A 23,063-nucleotide genomic window follows, 5' to 3' on the forward strand; every position below is an offset into this window, starting at 1 on the left:
AAAATCAGTAGCACCAGTAGTGTCAAATGCCTCATGCAAAGATATATACACCAACCTCGAGTCCTAGCCAGCAAATTTGAAGGGTCCTAGATATGCCATGCGTTCAATACAAAATTTGGAAAGCTACAAGGATGATAAAAATAGGGCGCTTCCTAAATCTTTCATATCAAACTATCATCTTAATCTTCTCTAAAGCTCATTTGTCGAAGTTAAGTCATTACTAGAGAATGCAATGTCATCCACGCAGAAGAAGAACAATACCTGATGTCGACCGGCTCCTTTCTCTACTCCTATTTTGGCTCTTATACATGTTGCTATCACCTTTCAAACCAAGCTCCCTCCTCTTGTCCCATGGATAATGGGTACCAGGCAATTTATGGGAGAGTCAGGAACATTCATATATACTTGTCTAGTCCCCATCTAAGTATGATATCCTTGATCCTCTAGGATCCACTCCGTCATGGTGACCGAATATATATACATAGTGCCAAACATCATAGAAAGGATCGGCGAATCTTTGAACGGTCAAGTAAATATTGAGTACATCCCAAATGCCTCCAATGTTTTCGAGTAGAAAAAGAGCACATTCTTGACGCATCATAAATGTCAAAAATAAGTTTCTCAAAATAATCCAAGTACGACTCCCGTTAAAGATAGGTTTAAGAGTTAAAAATGCAACAATCTTGCTTCCTCAAAAATAATTGTCACCCCCTTCTTATGGGTTTTTTCAATTTAATGACTATTTTCAATAGGGAACATTTATTATTCAGAGTCACCACTTGGAATTTGATTTTGGTCTTCCAAGTCAACTTCTTTAAATTCCTAATCAAAAGAAAGTTGACTCTTAATATTAGGGTCTACGAACGAGAAATCCAAGTAAGGAATTCTGTTAATTGAGGGGAAGGTGTGAGGCACCCCTCGAATTTTGTAGTTCTAGCACAGTCGCTCTATTGATTTATATATGGCTTGATCTAATTTTGATTATATTATACCTATGAGTCTTATAAAAAAAATTAATACCCACCTTGTTTAATTTATTAAAAACTCATTTTAAAATATCTTATTTTATTAGTGTATGGTGTATTGATAGCAGCGCTTTCCTACCTTGCCATGAATTATTTATTTGTTTATGTCACACCTAAAATTTTCTTAAGGCTCTAAGATCGTAATTTTTTGTCAATTATTATTGGCCCAATCATGTTCCTAACGTTTCAAATAACGAAAAACTTAATTATCAAAATTATTTGAAAACTCAAATCTTTTGGTAAAAGTCAAAAGTTATAAAATATTTTTTGTTAAAAGTTAATCGTTTCAAAAGACTAAAGGAAAAATTAATTACATAAATTAACATAAACTTGTTAATTTAAAACTCTTAAATAAGATTCATCATTTAAAGGAAACGCAAAGACATTTCCAGATTTTGTTCTACTTTATTTTATTTTCTCAAAAAAATGATCAAAATATTATTAAGCATATCAAATAGAAAAGAATTAATAACTAAATCTCATCCGAATATCCATTAATTACATAGTGTAGAACATCAAGTTTCTTATTTTAATCAAGAACAAGATAAAATTTTAACCTTTAAGCATGCAAGAAATAATCACATGTTATATTAATTTTACTCTAAATGAAATGATAAGAATTCCCAACCTATTTCATGTTATAACATCAAAGCTAAACACGTAAAATTTGAACAACTTTATAACATTGAAATCACGTCTTATAAGTTGTGAAATCAAATCACACAATAAAGATCAATTGTTACCTTTTTGTGAAGAGTAATTCACAAAGAAAAGACCACAATAAAAATCACGAACTTGGAACCTCAAAACCTCAAACTCCCTCTTTTCTTTTGTTTTGTAATCTTCTCATTTTTTTTCTTCTTCTTGTTCTCTCTGTCCGTCTCTGTGTGTGTTTTTTTAATCTTGGGGAGATATATATAGTGATCTGTGTGTATGGGTGTGTTTCTTTATTCTTTTTTTTGTTGTTTTTTCTCTGTGTGGGTGTAGGAGATGTGAGGGTGTGGGTGTATCTTTTTGTGTTGTCCAGGTGAGTGGGATCATTGGTATATATGAGTTTGTAGTAAATTGTGGTAGCCGGGAATGGGTAGTGAGTTTAGGATTGGTGGGAGGAGTTAGGATTAGTTTATTTATTTATTTTAAAAGATAAAATATAATAGTAGAAATATTAACTAATTCATTCCATACTAATAAAATATAGAAAAGTTAAATAGCTAGAACTAAAAATATAATTAAAATAACACTAATTTATATAAATCAAAATTAAAGAAAACATATATTTTTTGTAAATGTTCTTTTCTTTAAACAAAACTTACACTAAAATATAATTCTATTTTTTGTAGTTTTCAAATATTTTAAAATAAACTTACTAAAAATAAGATAAAACCAAAATATTTAATTAAGATATAAAAGAAATATTTAAGCATTCAAAAGGTGTAAAATCTCATGTTCGGTAAAAATCACGTGTCGACAGTTGGCCCCTCCTTGACTGGAAAAATGAAGAGTTTGCAGACACAGAAGTAGACAACATGACAAGTTTTAACCGAACTGTTATTTGAAAGGAAAAAGATATGACTGAGTCCTCGTTTTAGACTGCCTACATATCTCTGGTTATAAGAAAATCAGGTTACATGTATTTCAAGAAGATGAAATGATGAGTTCGAAGTCATGTGAGGTTCCATCGAGGCTCTAGTTGGTGGATCCTATTTTTACACCAAAAAAACACAAGTGCAAGGTCCTAGCTATGTAGCTTCTCTTTAATCTTGACTTAGGTTTTCATGTCTCTAAAGTTGTGAGATATTTATTTTCATCTCAAGTGAGCTTGAAAGTTGACTTCTTTCTAAACAAGATCTTAAACTTGAAATGTGAATTTACCTTATTATGGAAGTGGATCCCTAAAATTAAAACAAACAATAGCAATAGCACAAAAAAATTGCCCAAGTTTACAGTAAAGAAATTTTTTAGAATATGCATAAAAGATAGTGCTTAGCTTTGAATTGAGACTCTAAATTCCTTGAGCTTTGTTACAACGTATCCTTCAAATGGATTTTGACCTGCATAAAGTAGCTCCATTGATCATGAAGATACACTTAAATTGAATCCTACTAGTTCCATTATGTAGGAGGGTCCTGCTAAACTAAATCTCATTATTCAGGAGGGTCCTGCTAGTCTCATTATGTAGAAGAGTCTTTCTAAACTAAATCCTATTATTCAGGAGAGTTCTGCTAGTCCCATTATGTAGGAGGGTCCTGCTAAACTAAATCACATTATGTAGGAGAGTCCTACTAGTTCCATTATGCAGGAGGGTTGCTAAACTAAATTTCATTAAGTAGGAGGGTCATGCTAGTCCTATTATATAGGAGGGTTATGCCAATCCTATTATGTTGGAGGGTCTTTCTAGTACCATGATGCAGGAGAGTTCTGCTAAACAAATTCTCATTATGTAGGAGAGTCTTGCTAAACAAAATCTCATTATGTAAGAGGGTCTTGTTAGTCCCATTATGTAAAAGGGTTCTGCTAAACTAAATCTCATTATGTAGGAGGGTCCTTCTAGTATCATTATGTATGAGGGTCCTGCTAATCTCATTATGTCGGAGGATTAGGAGGGTCCTACTAAACTAAATCTGATTATGTAGGAGGGTCCTGCTAGTCCAATTATGTAGAAGGGTCCTTCTAGTGGCATTATGTAAGAGGGTCCTACTTATATCATTATGTTGGAGGGTCCTACTAAAAGAAATCCTAAAGAAAACAATATAAATGAAAATTTCCCCCTTTTTCACTGAAAAGAAAATTGTGACTTATATAAGCAACTGTGAATTTTGAATAATAAACTTCGACTAGAAAGTGTTTACCCTAGGAGAAAAATAAAATATCTCATACTAAGAAGTGTTTATTCTAGGAGAACAATGAAAATAAATATCTCAGACTAGGAAGCATTCATCCATGGAGAAAATGAAAAATAAACTGTTTCCGACTATGAAGTGTTTATCCAGGGACAGATAAATAAATAAACTGTCTCAAACTACAAAAGTGTTTATCTTACGAGAAGAATGAAAATTTTGTGCATGTGTGTAAAGAAAAGACAATTTTTTTTTTTGCAATTATGTTTACAAACTTGAGTCTTCAAGAAAACCGTTATGTCAGCAACATGGTTGCAATGACCTTCCAGGTCATTTAGAAATAACACATTTATCTTATCATTTAGAAAATTTCTGTAGAGACCCCAAGTCATTTATGACTTGCTGGTACTGATTTTTCAGACACCTAGCCATTCATTTGGGTTTTACACCCATTTCCCTGTTTTGGAGCATTTATAACTTGAAAAGTTGACTTCAGTCATAATTTCAGGAAAACGACCTAAGAATGGAATTCTGACGATTCTATCAATTTTAAAATGGCCAAATTAGGCCAGAAGCGTGGTCGGCGTGAGTATCAAGGCAATCAATATGAGTTTTGTACCATTTCGCGCTTTTGCCTTTGAAATTTGGCCTATGGTTTACTGTGACACCCCGGAAAATTTTTCGCAAAAACTCAAACATTTCTTTACGTGTGGGTAGACTCGGATCGGAGGACTTGTAATTCTACACATGATTTAGGATTAATTCCTAAGTATTTGAAGTGTGTTAGATGTGTTTAGGGGTCATGAGGGATCTCTAACACCAAGTCGAGTCCAAAGAACTCCAATCTATTAAGTTTTCGGACGAGTTAGTATAAGGGTCAACTTCAAATGACCATATCTCCTAGGATATAATGAACTGGGTGGACCACGACATACCAAATTAAATTTCTTTGAGTCTTCTTTCGAATGCCACCAAGATTGCAATTTTTAGAGTTCGGAGTCAAAAGTTATGGCCATTTTACTACAGACTAGTACTGCACGAATTTCAGGCCTGGGCGAAATTCAGGCTTGGCGCTCCAGTGGCGCCCCACGCCACTATAGCGCCAGAAAATAGCCTTAGTAGTTTGGGACTTGGCGCAACACGCCACTAAAAGTTGTGTAGGGTTTTAAGCCTATTTTGGCTTGGTGCTGCAGTGGCGCGACGCGCCACTATAGCGCCAGCAAGATATTTGCCCATTTTTCAGATTTTTTGAAGAGGGACAACTTGGACTTTTTCTCTAATTATATATACCCTATCCTTGAACGTTTTGGGACCATTTTTCAGCCCCCACTCTCTCTCTAAAAGCCCTAGGAGCTTCTCTCTCTTCTTCTTCTTCTCCATTTCTAACAAGAAGGGTCCAAGAGCTTCAAGATTTGAGTTCTCCATTGAAGACCCAACACAAGGTTTTCTTCAAGTCTTCAAACAAGGTATGTAAGGCTAACCTAAAATATGGATTTATTTCTTCCATATGCCCATAGATGTGTTGGATAGGAGTTGTGAAAGAGTAGAACGTTCTAAGAAGGTTTTCTTGAAAGTTTTCCTAAACTATAGAATGTTTTTAAGTACTATTAGTTGATTGATGTTTTTAATGACTTGAGTTACTAAATAGTTATCTTTTATATTATTTATTTCAAATGTACCTTTGTATATAGATTTATAGATGTATATGATATTTATATGATTGATGTATATGATATTTGATAATGATGTGATGATGATGTTTGATGATGATGATAATGTGATAATGATGTTTGATGATGATGCGAATAATAGTATTTGACGATGTTGTGTGATGAAGTGGATTGGAGTCTAATGTGATTTTGTGGTATGTGATGTGCATAATTTGAGTTGATTGGAGTCTTATGAATATTTTAAAAATAAATAATCTTTTGAGAAAGAGTTTTAAATAAATGTTTTGTGAACATTGTTGCATAAATTATTTACACACTATTTTGAGTTTTAAAGGATGATTATTTTCATCTACGATTTAAAAAGAGTTTAAGCATGATTTGAGTTTGAGAAATCATTTTAAATATTTTTGAACATGATTATTTGGAGTATAAATGAGTTGAGCATTATTTTCCTTAAAAATGTAAATTTTGAGATTTATATAGATTTTTAAAGAGAAGAGTTTGATGATTGGAGATGAGTCGATTTGAAAGAGGGTCCAATGAGGCCAGATTTGATTGAGTTTTGAAGAGAGTCCAATGAGACTAAATGAGTTGATTTGAAAGAGTCCGATGAGGCTAAATGAGTATTTTAAATATTTTACCCACTTAATAGCTATGCGTGTATTGAGTCTTGGGAGGAGTATTGAGAACCGAATTGGGTAGTAGTAAAGTCCATACTCGAATCCCATAAAATACGCCGCCAATGTAGGAAGGGATTATACCGTGTCGGATGTTTCCCTATTTTATTGTCCTGAAATGATAGGACTTGATTAATTGACGGATCCATGATTGGTTTGAACTGTTCATACCTTGGCAAGTATGAGCGGACGGAGCAACGGTGTGACTCGTTGTGCATCACCTATATATAGGTGGTGGGATTGTTGTCGGTTAGAGAAACTCCCAAATTGAGTGGTTTGTGCATGATATGATTTGTTTGATTAAGATTGGTTGATGGTTGAGTTTGATTGAAAAACATTGCATAATTTAATTTGCATATTTATTAAGTTGAGTCCTTTGAGTTGATTGTTGAGTTGATTGTTGAGTTGATTTTATATGATCGGGTTAGGTGATGTGCGATGAATTAGATTATATGATATGTGATTGGATAGTGTGCGATGGAAGGGTATATGATTGGATTGGATCGGATCATATATGGCCGGATTGAACCGATTGTATACGATTGGATTGAATCGGAGGATATACGATTTGATTGAACTATATTGTGTTTGATTGGATTGGATGGTATGATGTGTGATTGGTCTTTGTCTACAAATGTATTCTTACTTTAGACTTATGACGCCTTATTTGAGTCTCTTTTATCTTTCTGATTTGAGATATTTGGACCGATGATATTCTTCCTTGAGGTATGTTTCATTCTTCCAAATTACATAATCGTACATTCCACGTACTAACGTCCATTTGGACCTGCATCGTTTCATAATGCAGAGACAGGTTTAAGAAATCGTCAATAGGAGCATCATTGGGGATCTATTCGCACTCAACGTATTGGTGAGTCCTTCCCTACATTCGGAGGACACCGCTTATATCATTCTTGCATCGAGTTAGCCCTTTTCATTTTGTATTTGAGGTAGCCATGAACATGTCATTGGCACCAAATAGATAGTAGTGATAGAGGCTTCATAGACTACATAGTGATGGGTCGATTGAGTATTTTCTTTTCCTGAATTATTTTTGTCGAACTATTTTAATGACAAAGATCGGAGTTTGATTTGTTGGCTCATGGCCTTTCCTTCTTGAGTTAGATCGTTAATTTGGATTGCCCGCCAAATTATTTCTTTATCTTTAATTCTTCCACTGAATGAATGAATGAACAGACGTGCGATCAGGCTATGTGGTTCGCTTGGGAGCCAGAAATGGTTTCTGAGTGCTGGTTACGTCTAGGGTACCCTCCCGGGGCGTGACAAACATGGTATCAAAGCATAGAGTTCAAGAGTCCTAGGGAGTCTATGAAGCCGTGTCTAGTAGAGTCCTTGTTATTGGTGTGAAGCGCGCCACATCCATAATGGGGAGGCTATATGACATTAGGAAGTGCTGACCTTCTTTTGGTATTCTATTTCGTGCTTTAGAGTTTAACTCCATGTAATCACTTCTAACTCGTGTGTTTATGTGGTGTTATCAGACCATGCCTTTAGAATGCCAGTGAGCCCGAGAGAGGCCGTCAACACTGAGATTTCCTCGCCAAGCATTCCCTCACGATCTGGAATAGAGATCAAGTTCCGGGCAGAGGAGCCCGAGCATGTTACTCATTCCAAGGTGCACACTCAATTGGGAGAGGAGGATAAGGAGAAATCCATGATCAAAAAGACTGAAGCGACAGGATGTAAACATCGTCAACAGAAGCAAAGGAATAAAAACCAGTCCTCCTTTCTCAAGAGGTCCTCGAGTTGTGCACCACCATCAGTGAGGATGCCTATGTCTAGTAACCGGTATAACCTAAGGCCACGTGGTAATCAGAACTTTAAGGTCCAAAATCCTCAATTGAAAAGAGCTGTGGCCCGAGGTCCTAAAGGAAAACCGCCATGCGGTACTTGTGGAAAACTCCATCTGGGGAAGTGTCGCCAGGGCACCAGTGTATGCTATAAGTGTGGTCAATGGGGTCACTTTCATAGAGAATGTCCAATGTGGGCCAACAAATCCCAATCTTCTACCCCAGTACTACCAATTTAAGGAAATCAGAGGAGTGCTACTTCTGGTATGAGCGGGGCTACGAATCAATCATATGCCATGGGTAATCACCAAGATTTGGAGAGCTCGCCAGATGATGTCCCTGGTATGTTTTGAATACTTTCCTATGATAGTTGTGAATTGTTTGGTCTGGGTACCACATCTTTTGTGATGCTCATGGATGAGCTTGCCATGATTGAGTGAGTCGATAATGATTGTGATATTTCTAGTATTAGGATTTGATTTAGTAGACTTGATATGATAGGTGCGAGAGATTAAGATATTAACTTGTGAGGAGTGGGTGTTACGAATGAATGGGTATGTGACCCTCGGATGTAAACAGTGAATTGAGTCTAAGTCATATGGTAAGAGGAGGCTTAAGAGGTATATATGAGGTAGTATAGATTTGAACAAGGCTCTAATTTTATGAGTTGCTTTGGGTGTCTAGTTAGTATCCATTAGTTGTTGCCTTTGAGCTAAGGGGGAGATGAGATGATAGGGTAATGAACCAAAGTAAGTTTTGATGCTTTCGATAGTGGTGAGTTGGCCAAAATGATAGTAGGCGGAGTTGAGTGAGAGTATATGGGGAAGAGTGAGTGTTTCTTGATTGTGATAGTTGTGTTATACTTGTCTAGTTCAGGATAGATGTGTGGGAAATGAGCGAGACAAGACCTTGTGATATGCAATAGATAGATACGAGTATGCTAGTGTGTCTCCAGGTAAGAGGTCATACAATAATGAAAGTAGAAGCGTTAAAGTAAGCATGACAATTCTTAGATGTGGTTGAAGTGGTTAGAGTGATAGGCTTAAGTGTGTGGTAGTTACTATGAGAGCGATGGGAGTAGGCTATTGTTGACTTTTGGGAGGAAAGATTGGAGGTACATGAAGGGTGTTATGAGGCTTGGAAAGGAGGGGAAGTTTGGACACCGATATATTGACCTTATGAAATTGTGAAGAGGATTAGGAATGTCGCTCATAAGTTGGAGTTCGATGATTGACGATCTAGAGGTTGGAATGATTCGGTTGATAGAGTTTTGATGTTCTATTCGTGCCTAATGATGAGAATGTTGAGGGTAATGTTCCTATTCTTGACTTGAAGTAGTTTGCCTATTCTTGAGTCGAAATAGTTGATTGTCTAGATTGTTTGATATGGTCGATTGGTTGATTTGATTGAGTCTCGATTTTTATTCGTGCCTCGAGTCCACTATTTGTTTACTCATCATTAGAGGATGAATGATTCCAAGGGGGAGATATTGTGACACCCCAGAAAATATTTCGCAAAAACTCAAACATTTCTTTACGTGTGGGTAGACTCGAACCGGAGGACTTGTAATTCTACACATGATTTAGGATTAATTCATAAGTATTTGAAGTGTGTTAGATGTGTTTAGGGGTCATGAGGGATCTCTAACACCAAGTCGAGTCCAAAGAACTCCAATCGATTAAGTTTTCGGACGAGTTACTATAAAGGTCAACTTCAAACGAACATATCTCCTAGGATATAACTAAATGGGTGGACCATGACCTACCAAATTAAAGGTCTTTGAGTCTTATTTCCAACGCCACCAAGATTGCACTTTTTGGAGTTCGGAGTCAAAAGTTATGGCCATTTTACTACACACTAGTACTGCAGGAATTTCAGGCCTGGGCGAAATTCAGGCTTGGCGCTCCAGTGGCGCCCCACGCCACTATAGCGCCAGAAAATAGCCTCAGTAGTTTGGGGCTTGGCGCGATGCGCCACTAAAAGTTGTGCAGGGTTTTAAGACTATTTTGGCTTGGCGCTGCAGTGGCGCGACGCGCCACTATAGCGCCAGCAAGATTTTTGCCTATTTTTTAGATTTTTTGAAGAGGGACAACTTGGACTTTTTCCCTAATTATATATACCCTATGCTTGAACATTTTGGGACCATTTTTCAGTCCCCACTCTCTCTCTAAAAGCCCTAGGAGCTTCTTTCTGTCTTCTTCTTATTCTCCATTTCTAACAAGAAGGGTCCAAGAGCTTCAAGATTTGAGTTCTCCATTGAAGACCCAACACAAGGTTTTCTTCAAGTATTTAAACAAGGTATGTAAGGCTAACCTAAAATATAGATTTAGTTCTTCCATATGCCCATAGATGTGTTGGATAGGAGTTGTGAAAGAATAGAACCTTCTAAGAAGGTTTTCTTGAAAGTTTTCCTAAATTATAGAATGTTTTTAAGTCATATTAGTTGATTGATGTTTTTTAATGAGTTGAGTTACTAAATAGTTATCTTTTATATTATTTATTTCAAATGTACCTTTGTATATAGATTTATAGATGTTGACGATATTCTTGAGTTGAGTTTTGTTGAGAGTATGGATTCATGTTTCATTCACATGAACCCAAGATGAGATTTCTTTAGTCATAATTTGTCTTGAGTTGAGATGGATGGTTTTGTGTATATGTGTATTGATTGGAATGAAAAGAATGAATTGGATAGTTAAGAATGTCCTTTTGCTTCTATAAATTGAACATAGGACTAAAATAAGGATTTTGGAGTAGATGTTTGACGATTGATGCGATGATGATATTTGATAATGATGTGATGATGGTGTTTGATGATGATGATAATGTGATGATGATGTTTGATGACGATGTGAATAATAGTATTTGACAATGTTGTGTGATGAAGTGGATTGGAGTCTAATGTGATTTTGTGGTATGTGATGTGCATAATTTGAGTTGATTGGAGTCTTACGAATATTTTGAAAATAAATAATCTTTTGAGAAAGAGTTTTAAATAAATGTTTTGTGAACATTGTTGTATAAATTATTTACACACTATTTTGAGTTTTAAAGGATGATTATTTTTATCTACGATTTAAAAAGAGTTTAAACATGATTTGAGTTTGAGAAGTCATTTTAAAGATTTTTGAATATGAGTATTTGGAGTATAAATGAGTTGAGCATTATTTTCCTTAAAAATGTAAATTTTGAGATTTATATAGATTTTTAAAGAGAAGAGTTTGATGATTGGAGATGAGTCGATTTGAAAGAGGGTTCAATGAGGCCAGATTTGATTGAGTTTTGAAGAAAGTCCAATGAGACTAAATGAGTTGATTTGAAAGAGTCCGATGAGGCTAAATGAGTATTTTAAATATTTTACCCACTTAATAGCTATGCGTGTATTGAGTCTTGGGAGGAGTATTGAGAACCGAATTGGGTAGGAGTAAAGTCCATACTCGAATCCCATAAAATACGCCGCCAATGTAGGAAGGGATTATACCGTGTCGGATGTTTCCCTATTTTATTGTCCTGAAATGATAGGACTTGATTAATTGACGGATCCATGATTGGTTTGAACTGTTCATACCTTGGCAAGTATGAGCGGACGGAGCAACGGTGTGACTCGTTGTGCATCACCTATATATAGGTGGTGGGATTATTGTCGGTTAGAGAAACTCCCAAATTGAGTGGTTTGTGCATGTTATGATTGGTTTGATTAAGATTGGTTGATGATTGAGTTGGATTGAAAAACATTGCATAATTTAATTTGCATATTTATTGAGTTGAGTCATTTGAGTTGATTGTTGAGTTGATTGTTGAGTTGATTTTATATGATCGGGTTAGGTGATGTGCGATGAATTGGATTATATGATATGTGATTGGATAGTGTACGATGGAAGGGTATATGAATGGATTGGATCGGATCATATATGACCGTATTGAACCGATTGTATACGATTGGATTGAAATGGAGGATATACGATTTGATTGAACTATATTAGGTATGATTGGATTGGATGGTATGATGTGTGATTGGTCTTTGTCTACAAATGTATTCTTACTTTAGACTTATGACGCCTTATTTGAGTCTCTCTTATCTTTCTCATTTGAGATATTTGGACCGATGATATTCTTCCTTGAGGTATGTTTCATTCTGCCATATTACATAATCGTACATTCCACGTGCTGACGTCCATTTAAGAAATCGTCAATAGGAGCATCATTGGGGATCTATTCGCACTCAATGTATTGGTGAGTCCTTCCCTACATTCGTAGGACACCGCTTATATCATTCTTGCATCGAGTTAGCCCTTTTCATTTTGTATTTGAGGTATCCATGAACATGTCATTGGCACCAAATAGATAGTAGTGATAGAGGCTTCATAGACTATATAGTGATGGGTCGATTGAGTATTTTCTTTTCCTGAATTATTTTTTTCAAACTATTTTAATGACAAAGATCGGAGTTTGATTTGTTAGCTCATGGCCTTTCCTTCTTGAGTTAGATCGTTAATTTGGATTGCCCGTCAAATTATTTCTTTATTTTTAAGTCTTCCGCTGAATGAATGAATGAACAGACGTGCGATCAGGCTATGTGGTTTGCTTGGGAGCCAGAAATGGTTTCTGAGTGCCGGTTACGTCTAGGGTACCCTCCCGGGGCGTGACATTTACTTTAGTCAATAATCTTCCAAAATGCACTCGGATGAAAATTCTAGCAACACGATTAGCTCAGAAATATTGAGTTTGGTCTAGAACGACCCTTTGTTCGGTTCTCAAGGATTTTGGTCGAATCTCGAGGCCCATTTATAGAATTTGACTAAAAATGACACTTGGGTATGAGACCCACTTTCATTCATAACAACCTCATATTAAAATTTCGATTGCACCATTGAGTCCGGAACATCGAGTTTGTTGGGGTAGCACACCTCATTGGCTCGCATAGGAATCTGAATGAATTTCGAGCACCCCATCGGAGATTTGGAACATGGTGAAAATTAGCATTTCAGCTGATATCTGGTGGAAGGAAATTTTTTCTCCATGATCGCGGGCCCTTTGCCGCATCAACGAAGGCCTAGTAATTTTCACACCACATTTGCGGAGTCTGGGCCTCTGCAGTAAAGCACCGCTAAGATGTATCATGACTTGAGGTAGCATTACTAGTGGAGCATCATGAGGAGATATATTACGGATTATGTGTTGCATTGTTTGAGTTTTCAGCAATTTAAGGTGGTGCATTTAAGTCCCGGTGGCGAACTTTAGAGATTACCCATTCACGGGTGGAAATAGAAGCAGATCACGATGGATTTCATTGTGGGTTTACCTTACACTTCCCGTAGTATGGATAGTATTTGCGTCATCATAAATCAATTGATTAAGTCAGCATACTTCCTTCCCATTCATACATCCTACAATGCTGAAAGGTTAGCACATATCTATATTCAGGAGGTTGTTCGTCTTTATGGTGTGCCTATTTCTATCTAGCTTTTGGAGGAATTTGCAGAAGGAGTTGGGTTCCTGTGTGGACCTTAGCATAACTTTCCACTCATAGACTAATGGCCAGTCAGAATGCACGATAGAAGTTCTCGAGGATGTGTTGCGGGCTTGTGTTAAAGATTTTAGGGGTCAGTGGGATCAAGTTTTGCCCTTGGCAGAGTTTGCATACAACAACAAATACCACTCTAGTATTAAGATGGCCCCATTCAAGGATTTATATGGTAGGCGTTGTCTTTCTCTGTTTGATTGGTTTAAGTCTATAGAGCCCAGGCCGTATGATACAAACTTGATGCAGAAGGCCTTAGATAATGTGAGGGTGATTCAGGATAGGTTCAGGAGAGCTCAGAGTAGGTACTAGATTTATATGGATCGTAGACGTCAACTATTGAGATTTGTCATTGGTGATAGAGTATTCTACGTGTATTGGCCATAAAGGGCGTAATGAGATTTGGGAGGCGGGGCAAGCTTATCCCTAGGTTTATTTGCCCTTTTGAGATATTGAGGACAGTTGGGAAGGTTGCATATGAGTTAGCTTTGCCTCCATCCCTTTTAGGTATCCATCCGATCTTTTATGTTTTGATGCTACGCTGGCATGTGCAAGGCGAGTCCTATGTGGTTCAGTATGACGTAGTTAAGTTGGATGATTGTTTGAGCTATATTAAGGAGCCAATTGCTATTTTGGCCAGAGATGTGAGGCAGTTGCGATCTAGAGCTAATCTTATGGTAAAGGTCCATTAGAGGCATCGTTCAGTCGAAGAGGCTACCTAAGAGACATAGTAGGATATACGGGCACAGTTCCCCAACTTATTTGAGCCTTCAAGTACTTCTTGACTCTTACTTTTTAGGATGAAAGTTCTTTTAGCAATGGATGCTGTAATAATCCTCCAGGTCATTTTAGAAATAAATCATCCATTTCATCATTTAGAGCATTTCTATAGGGACCCCAAGTCATTTATGACTTGATGGCACTAATTATTTGGTCTTCTGGTCATTCATTTGGGTTCTACACCCATTTCCCTATTTTGTAGCTTTTATAACTTAAAAAGTTGACTTAGGTCATAACTTCAAGAAAATGACCTCAAAATAGAATTCTAATGGTTTCATCAGATCTATAATGGGAAAATTAGGCTAGTAGGATGGTCGGTGAGAGTATCTAGACAATCTATATGAGTTTGAGGCCATTTGGTGCTTTTGACTTTGAAATTTGCCCATGGTTGACTTTGGTTAACATTTTTGAAAAACGCGCTTGGATAAAAATTCTTATGTGCGGCTAGCTCTAAAGGTCGAGTTTGGTCTAAAACGACCCTTCGTTCACTTTCCGAAGCTTTCGGTTTAATCCCAAGGCCTATTTTGGAATTTGGCTCAAAATGAAACTTGGGTGTGGGACCCTCTTTCAGTCATAACAACCTCGTATGTAAATTTTGACTATGTCATTCAGTCCAAAATTTCTAATTTGGTGGGGTAGCACATCTCATTTGCATGCATGGGATTCTGAGTGAATTTCTGGCACCCTTTCAGAGTAATGGAACTTGGTGACAATCAGCATTTCCACTGACATCTGGTGCAGGCAAATTTGTTCTCCGTGATCGTGGGCCCTTCGACCCATTTGTGGAGGCCCAGTAATTAACCCTCTACATTCGTGGGGTATGGGCCTTATTCGTGGAGGTTTGTTTATTTTGCCTCTACGTTCGCAGGACCCTGGCCACATTCATGAAGGCCAACCTTCTTGACATCCGCTTTCGTAAGCCACTTAGGCCGCATTCGCGAAGGTCAAAACCTTGGTCTTTTAATAAAAGACCAAGGATGAACTAAGCTATATTTACCATTTTCAAACATTGTTTTCTCATCGAATTCTCGACCAAAATTGGTGATCGAATGATCTAAGTTCAAGGAAATTGCTTGGTAAATCCATTGGTGAGGTTGGAAACTTGATTAGGAGTTTTGTGTGACGTAAATTCGCTAATCTAGCTTCTTCCTTTAGCATTTTTGAGTTGGAATTTTAATGGATTTTAGAGGATTGTTTCTTCGTCATCTTAACTCCATTTCTAATGATTCTTGAGGCTAAATTGTGGGGTTTTATGCAAGGAACATCGTGGTATACTCTGTTTGGGTTGTGGGAGATTCTTTTCAATGAATTACTATTTATTGATGCTGCCATATTTGATTCTATTAGCTTGAAATGTGGGATTCTGTTGCATGTGTGGTTGTAGCTGATTCTATTTTATGAATTTTGCTCCTTTATCGAAAACTCTCTTGGGGTAGCATCTAAGACCTACTTTTGGAGTCAATTCTAGAATTTTGGATACGGATCCCACATTTCCTATTTCAGACCTCGAAATTGGTCTATTTCCGAAAATTGTAAATTTAGTATCTAAATGACTGTAACAACGTTGTGATTCTATTTTTCATAGTGTGGCATCATTCTGAGGCTGTTTGAAAATGGAAAGCTCATACTTCGTGATTATAAGCATAAGTGGTCGGCCTACAGGTAGGCTACGATTTTCCTCCCTTTAGACTGAGAGGGTTAGGGGACTTGTATACTGAATTGTATGAGCTTGGGAGGGTTTGTGCGTCGAGCATGCTTAATTACTAGATTTCTTGTCCGAGATGCTATTTTGGAAAAAGTTTCGGACAAATAAAGCATAATTTCTGTTATTGTTGATTACCCTTACCTTGTGATGTGTGTTGTGCCTTTTGTTTATATATGTTGGAAGCATGTTTGGCCATAGTCTAGGCTTAGACTACTGTTGCCATAGACTTGGAGCTGATGGTCCTTAGAACTCCTCCGATGTCATTTCGGACAACTTAGCTCCCTGTAGACTGATATACCAGACTCGAGTCTGATAGTCTGACCCTTCGTATGGCAGTAACAAAGCTTTAGAACCTTACATCCATAATGTCCTATTCTTCTATCAGTCCTATATCACTTAGTAGTCTTCTTGACGATTCTAGTTGAATGTAGTTCTGGCGAGAATGATGTATTGATTACACACGGTTTGGGGGTACTCCCCATGATGATCGATTAGCCACTGATTCTAATTCTGACTGACTCATCCCTATTCGTATTTCAAGTCCCTAATTCACTCCTTCGGGAAGGGTTCAATCCCCTACCTTGATATTATTGCCTTAGTTCAAGTCCGTCGCTTCTCACTTAGTCATGGTTCAAGCCCACCGCCTTTATATAACTTCAGTTCAAGACTGTAGCTCCTCACTTAGTTGTGGTTTGAGCCTACCGCCTCTATATAACCTTGGTTCAAGTCTATTACTCCTTAATTATTTTGATTCGACTCGTCCATAACCGGGGTTCAAGTCCTTGGTTTCTTTAAAATCTCACTTTGGCTCCCTGATCCTCTAATGAATATTTGGTTCAAGTCCTTAGCTATTCTTATTTTGGATAGAGGCTTCAGGCCTTCGGGATGGTTCGGTTTAAGTCCAAGAAATTAGTGCCACTATTAGAACTTTGTCGGATCCATTCATTCCACTTCAACTATCCTTGATCCTGTCAGTCTTATGAGAGTCAGTTCAGGTTGTTACCTTAGATCTGTGCACGAGGGTACCCGTCGAGTTTATGGGAGCCCGACAGATTTAGCTAGTTTCTTTCTCTTTGTGTTTTGAGTACACTCATGTACATACCTACATTTACTTCTTTTCCTGTCTTTGGTTGTTATTACTTTCTCACATTTCATTTTACTTTTGCTTATATTAATCAATCATCTTATGATGCCTACTAGGTACCTGTTGTTTTGGTACTCATACTACACTGTGCATCTATTTTCATGATGTAGGTATGAGTACTAGCTATCATTGTTGATTCAATTTAGTTGAATTATAGATCACAGCGGGGTGAGCACATGGCATTTTGCAGTTACCCATCTTCCCCGTACATATATTTTGCCCGTCTTTTACTTTTTGAGACAGCCCTATTTCTGTGGTCCACTTTTGGGACTTGTACTCTTTTGTAGTAGCTCTATACTTGTGACTTCTAGGATTTGGGGGATCTTTTTATTTGTATATATTTTTCTTAGCTTCTGTCGTTGAATTATATTCTAGTTATTTCATTTGTGTCTTTAGTTGTATGGTTGGTCTTCTATCCTGACATCACATTACTCATCGTTCTAGGATATGGATTGGCTTACCTATTAGTGGGTCATAGTAGGCACCATCATGACCTGAGAAATCGAATCGTGACAATGGTCCCTATTTAGGAAAAGAATGAAAGAAGAAAAATTGTCTGCTTTAAAAATGGTTGTCTGTTTGTGGTCTTGGCTTTGACGATGACCTCTCTTGTTGTTTTTATATTCGACCCTGATTGCAGCTTGAGTAGATCTTGTTTTTCACCTAGCTAACATATTTTGACATCCCTTACCACTGAAAACCTCTTTAATTGGTTTCCAAAACTTCAGACCTCATATTTGATGTATTGTTCCTGTATTACAAATCATTTAATCCCAAGGCCTATTTTGGAATTTGGCTCAAAATGAAACTTGGGTGTGGGACCCTCTTTCAGTCATAACAACCTCGTATATAAATTTTGACTATGTCATTCAGTCCAAAATTTCTAATTTGGTGGGGTAGCACATCTCATTTGCATGCATGGGATTCTGAGTGAATTTCTGGCACCCTTTCAGAGTAATGGAACTTGGTGACAATCAGCATTTCCACTGACATCTGGTGCAGGCAAATTTGTTCTCCGTGATCGTGGGCCCTTCGACCCATTTGTGGAGGCCCAGTAATTAACCCTCTACATTCGTGGGGTATGGGCCTTATTCGTGGAGGTTTGTTTATTTTGCCTCTACGTTCGCAGGACCCTGGCCACATTCATGAAGGCCAACCTTCTTGACATCCGCTTTCGTAAGCCACTTAGGCCGCATTCGCGAAGGTCAAAACCTTGGTCTTTTAATAAAAGACCAAGGATGAACTAAGCTATATTTACCATTTTCAAACATTGTTTTCTCATCGAATTCTCGACCAAAATTGGTGATCGAATGATCTAAGTTCAAGGAAATTGCTTGGTAAATCCATTGGTGAGGTTGGAAACTTGATTAGGAGTTTTGTGTGACGTAAATTCGCTAATCTAGCTTCTTCCTTTAGCATTTTTGAGTTGGAATTTTAATGGATTTTAGAGGATTGTTTCTTCGTCATCTTAACTCCATTTCTAATGATTCTTGAGGCTAAATTGTGGGGTTTTATGCAAGGAACATCGTGGTATACTCTGTTTGGGTTGTGGGAGATTCTTTTCAATGAATTACTATTTATTGATGCTGCCATATTTGATTCTATTAGCTTGAAATGTGGGATTCTGTTGCATGTGTGGTTGTAGCTGATTCTATTTTATGAATTTTGCTCCTTTATCGAAAACTCTCTTGGGGTAGCATCTAAGACCTACTTTTGGAGTCAATTCTAGAATTTTGGATACGGATCCCACATTTCCTATTTCAGACCTCGAAATTGGTCTATTTCCGAAAATTGTAAATTTAGTATCTAAATGACTGTAACAACGTTGTGATTCTATTTTTCATAGTGTGGCATCATTCTGAGGCTGTTTGAAAATGGAAAGCTCATACTTCGTGATTATAAGCATAAGTGGTCGGCCTACAGGTAGGCTACGATTTTCCTCCCTTTAGACTGAGAGGGTTAGGGGACTTGTATACTGAATTGTATGAGCTTGGGAGGGTTTGTGCGTCGAGCATGCTTAATTACTAGATTTCTTGTCCGAGATGCTATTTTGGAAAAAGTTTCGGACAAATAAAGCATAATTTCTGTTATTGTTGATTACCCTTACCTTGTGATGTGTGTTGTGCCTTTTGTTTATATATGTTGGAAGCATGTTTGGCCATAGTCTAGGCTTAGACTACTGTTGCCATAGACTTGGAGCTGATGGTCCTTAGAACTCCTCCGATGTCATTTCGGACAACTTAGCTCCCTGTAGACTGATATACCAGACTCGAGTCTGATAGTCTGACCCTTCGTATGGCAGTAACAAAGCTTTAGAACCTTACATCCATAATGTCCTATTCTTCTATCAGTCCTATATCACTTAGTAGTCTTCTTGACGATTCTAGTTGAATGTAGTTCTGGCGAGAATGATGTATTGATTACACACGGTTTGGGGGTACTCCCCATGATGATCGATTAGCCACTGATTCTAATTCTGACTGACTCATCCCTATTCGTATTTCAAGTCCCTAATTCACTCCTTCGGGAAGGGTTCAATCCCCTACCTTGATATTATTGCCTTAGTTCAAGTCCGTCGCTTCTCACTTAGTCATGGTTCAAGCCCACCGCCTTTATATAACTTCAGTTCAAGACTGTAGCTCCTCACTTAGTTGTGGTTTGAGCCTACCGCCTCTATATAACCTTGGTTCAAGTCTATTACTCCTTAATTATTTTGATTCGACTCGTCCATAACCGGGGTTCAAGTCCTTGGTTTCTTTAAAATCTCACTTTGGCTCCCTGATCCTCTAATGAATATTTGGTTCAAGTCCTTAGCTATTCTTATTTTGGATAGAGGCTTCAGGCCTTCGGGATGGTTCGGTTTAAGTCCAAGAAATTAGTGCCACTATTAGAACTTTGTCGGATCCATTCATTCCACTTCAACTATCCTTGATCCTGTCAGTCTTATGAGAGTCAGTTCAGGTTGTTACCTTAGATCTGTGCACGAGGGTACCCGTCGAGTTTATGGGAGCCCGACAGATTTAGCTAGTTTCTTTCTCTTTGTGTTTTGAGTACACTCATGTACATACCTACATTTACTTCTTTTCCTGTCTTTGGTTGTTATTACTTTCTCACATTTCATTTTACTTTTGCTTATATTAATCAATCATCTTATGATGCCTACTAGGTACCTGTTGTTTTGGTACTCATACTACACTGTGCATCTATTTTCATGATGTAGGTATGAGTACTAGCTATCATTGTTGATTCAATTTAGTTGAATTATAGATCACAGCGGGGTGAGCACATGGCATTTTGCAGTTACCCATCTTCCCCGTACATATATTTTGCCCGTCTTTTACTTTTTGAGACAGCCCTATTTCTGTGGTCCACTTTTGGGACTTGTACTCTTTTGTAGTAGCTCTATACTTGTGACTTCTAGGATTTGGGGGATCTTTTTATTTGTATATATTTTTCTTAGCTTCTGTCGTTGAATTATATTCTAGTTATTTCATTTGTGTCTTTAGTTGTATGGTTGGTCTTCTATCCTGACATCACATTACTCATCGTTCTAGGATATGGATTGGCTTACCTATTAGTGGGTCATAGTAGGCACCATCATGACCTGAGAAATCGAATCGTGACAATGGTCCCTATTTAGGAAAAGAATGAAAGAAGAAAAATTGTCTGCTTTAAAAATGGTTGTCTGTTTGTGGTCTTGGCTTTGACGATGACCTCTCTTGTTGTTTTTATATTCGACCCTGATTGCAGCTTGAGTAGATCTTGTTTTTCACCTAGCTAACATATTTTGACATCCCTTACCACTGAAAACCTCTTTAATTGGTTTCCAAAACTTCAGACCTCATATTTGATGTATTGTTCCTGTATTACAAATCATTGAACTTGTCAACTGTAGCAAATCATTTTGAATATCATTCTTTCGTGAATCTTGTCACCTTAGATGTGTTGGCCATACTTTACTTTGCCCATTTGGAAAGTAGCTAGCAAATTTTGAAGTCATTTCTTGTTTATTTTAACACAGAATGACTCAAAGAAAAATATAAAATCAATTGAAAAATAAAAAGAAAATATTATTTTACACAAGGTGTCTTGATCGAAAAAAAAAGGAACAAAAAGATCTTTGAAATGGTGTAGTCAGCTTCAATGATCATGACATGCATTTTGAATTAAATGGCCTAATCTGTCCAATCAATCTAACATTCGTCCTTATCGAACTTTCAACTTTTGAAGTCAAACTTTTGCACTAGATTACTGGATCACATTTTACTTATGGTGCCTCGAAATCTTTTCACCAACAAGTCTCTCTTATTTTTTTGTCACTCACTCACCATCGTCTTACAGTACCCATGAGAGTTTTCACCGATAAGATGCTCTCATCTTTCACTTTCTCTCAACTCAATGACGTCTTACGATGCTCATAAAATTTTTTATCGATAAGACTCTCATTTTTCACTCCTTATGGAAGTGACATGATATTTCTCGTCATATGAGATCAACACTTAAAGCTTGCTAGACTTGTCATCCTTATAAATTTATATGAAGGTCTTTCTTTGGATTGTAACGTAACTTTTGGAAAGGTTTAGAAAAAAAGGGAAGGCATGAAAACTCAAAGATAATACTTGTAACAGGGTTAAGTCTTACAACTTTTGGAACCGTCTCTTTTTGCAAAAAAATAAAAACACTTTTTTTCCCTAGTTTTTGTGATGGGATTTTCTAGATTGTTTATTAATTGGACCGAACCTTAGAATAAAGTTATCTATCTATCTTGTCAAAGAAAGAATCAGATCAAACATAGTTCAGGAAGATTGTTCTGTTGTGGTTGTTGGGATTTTTTAAAACTTCTCTTCTTTTTCTTTTTTTTCTTTTATCTTTTCCTTGACTCTTTTTTGTGATTCGTTTCTTTTTTTTACTATATTTTGATTCCAAGCGAGAGGTATGAAAGAAAATAAAATTAAGGCTCAAAAGGGATAGCAGAGGATTATACAGTATTTAGATAGAAGAATGAAATGTCTTCGTCATATCATTTATTTAAAAAGTCAACTACAAGCAGACCCTTTAAGACAAAAAGTGAAAATCATACAATATCTCTTTACAACATATGTACTAGTGGATTTGTATATTATTTTTCTTTCATGCTTATCAATTAAAAATCATCATTTGACGAATATCTTCTTCACTACTAATGAAATATCTCAATATGATTTGAACTTGCCCTTTAAGTCTTTTGATACCAATGATTGTGTCAAAATGTTTCAGTCCTCTGTATCTCTCCTCAAATATTTTTCTTTCATTTTCAACTTCTTTGTTGTATCTATTTCATGACTAGATATCATTTTAGAATCTGGCCAAATTTCGCATATATATCATGTCATCAAAATTTAATTAAAAATAGATTATATATAAGAAAAGCTATATAAAATGGGAAAAATGACACAGAATAGATGTTGTATTTCATTAAGTAAAAGATAATAGGGCTTGACTACAAGACAACAAACTAAATTTTAGATTTTAACCCCACAATAACCCAAATTGCAATAATACATAACAATATAAAAAATAAAAATAGGGTATAAGGGTTTGGCTCACTAAAACAACACAAACTCAAAATCTAATTGAATAGAAGAAATGACAACAAACTAGACTACCAATACACTCCTTACTAGAGAAGAGAAGAGTGTCTTCCCAATCACCAAGCCTGAAATCTTAGCCACTATTTTGCACATTAGCCTCTACAGAAGCTCCACCAATTTCAATTGCCTTTTCTTGAGAATTAGGAGGACTGTCATAGTCTTTGTCATCATATATTATTTCAATAAAGTGTACATCATTATGTTCCAACAGAGGATTCTGAGTAACATTTGGAGGGTTATCATTTTGGATCACGATCATTTTT

The sequence above is a fragment of the Solanum dulcamara genome, chromosome 11 (genome assembly GCF_947179165.1).
Source record: "Solanum dulcamara chromosome 11, daSolDulc1.2, whole genome shotgun sequence".
NCBI classification, from domain to species: Eukaryota; Viridiplantae; Streptophyta; class Magnoliopsida; order Solanales; family Solanaceae; genus Solanum; species Solanum dulcamara.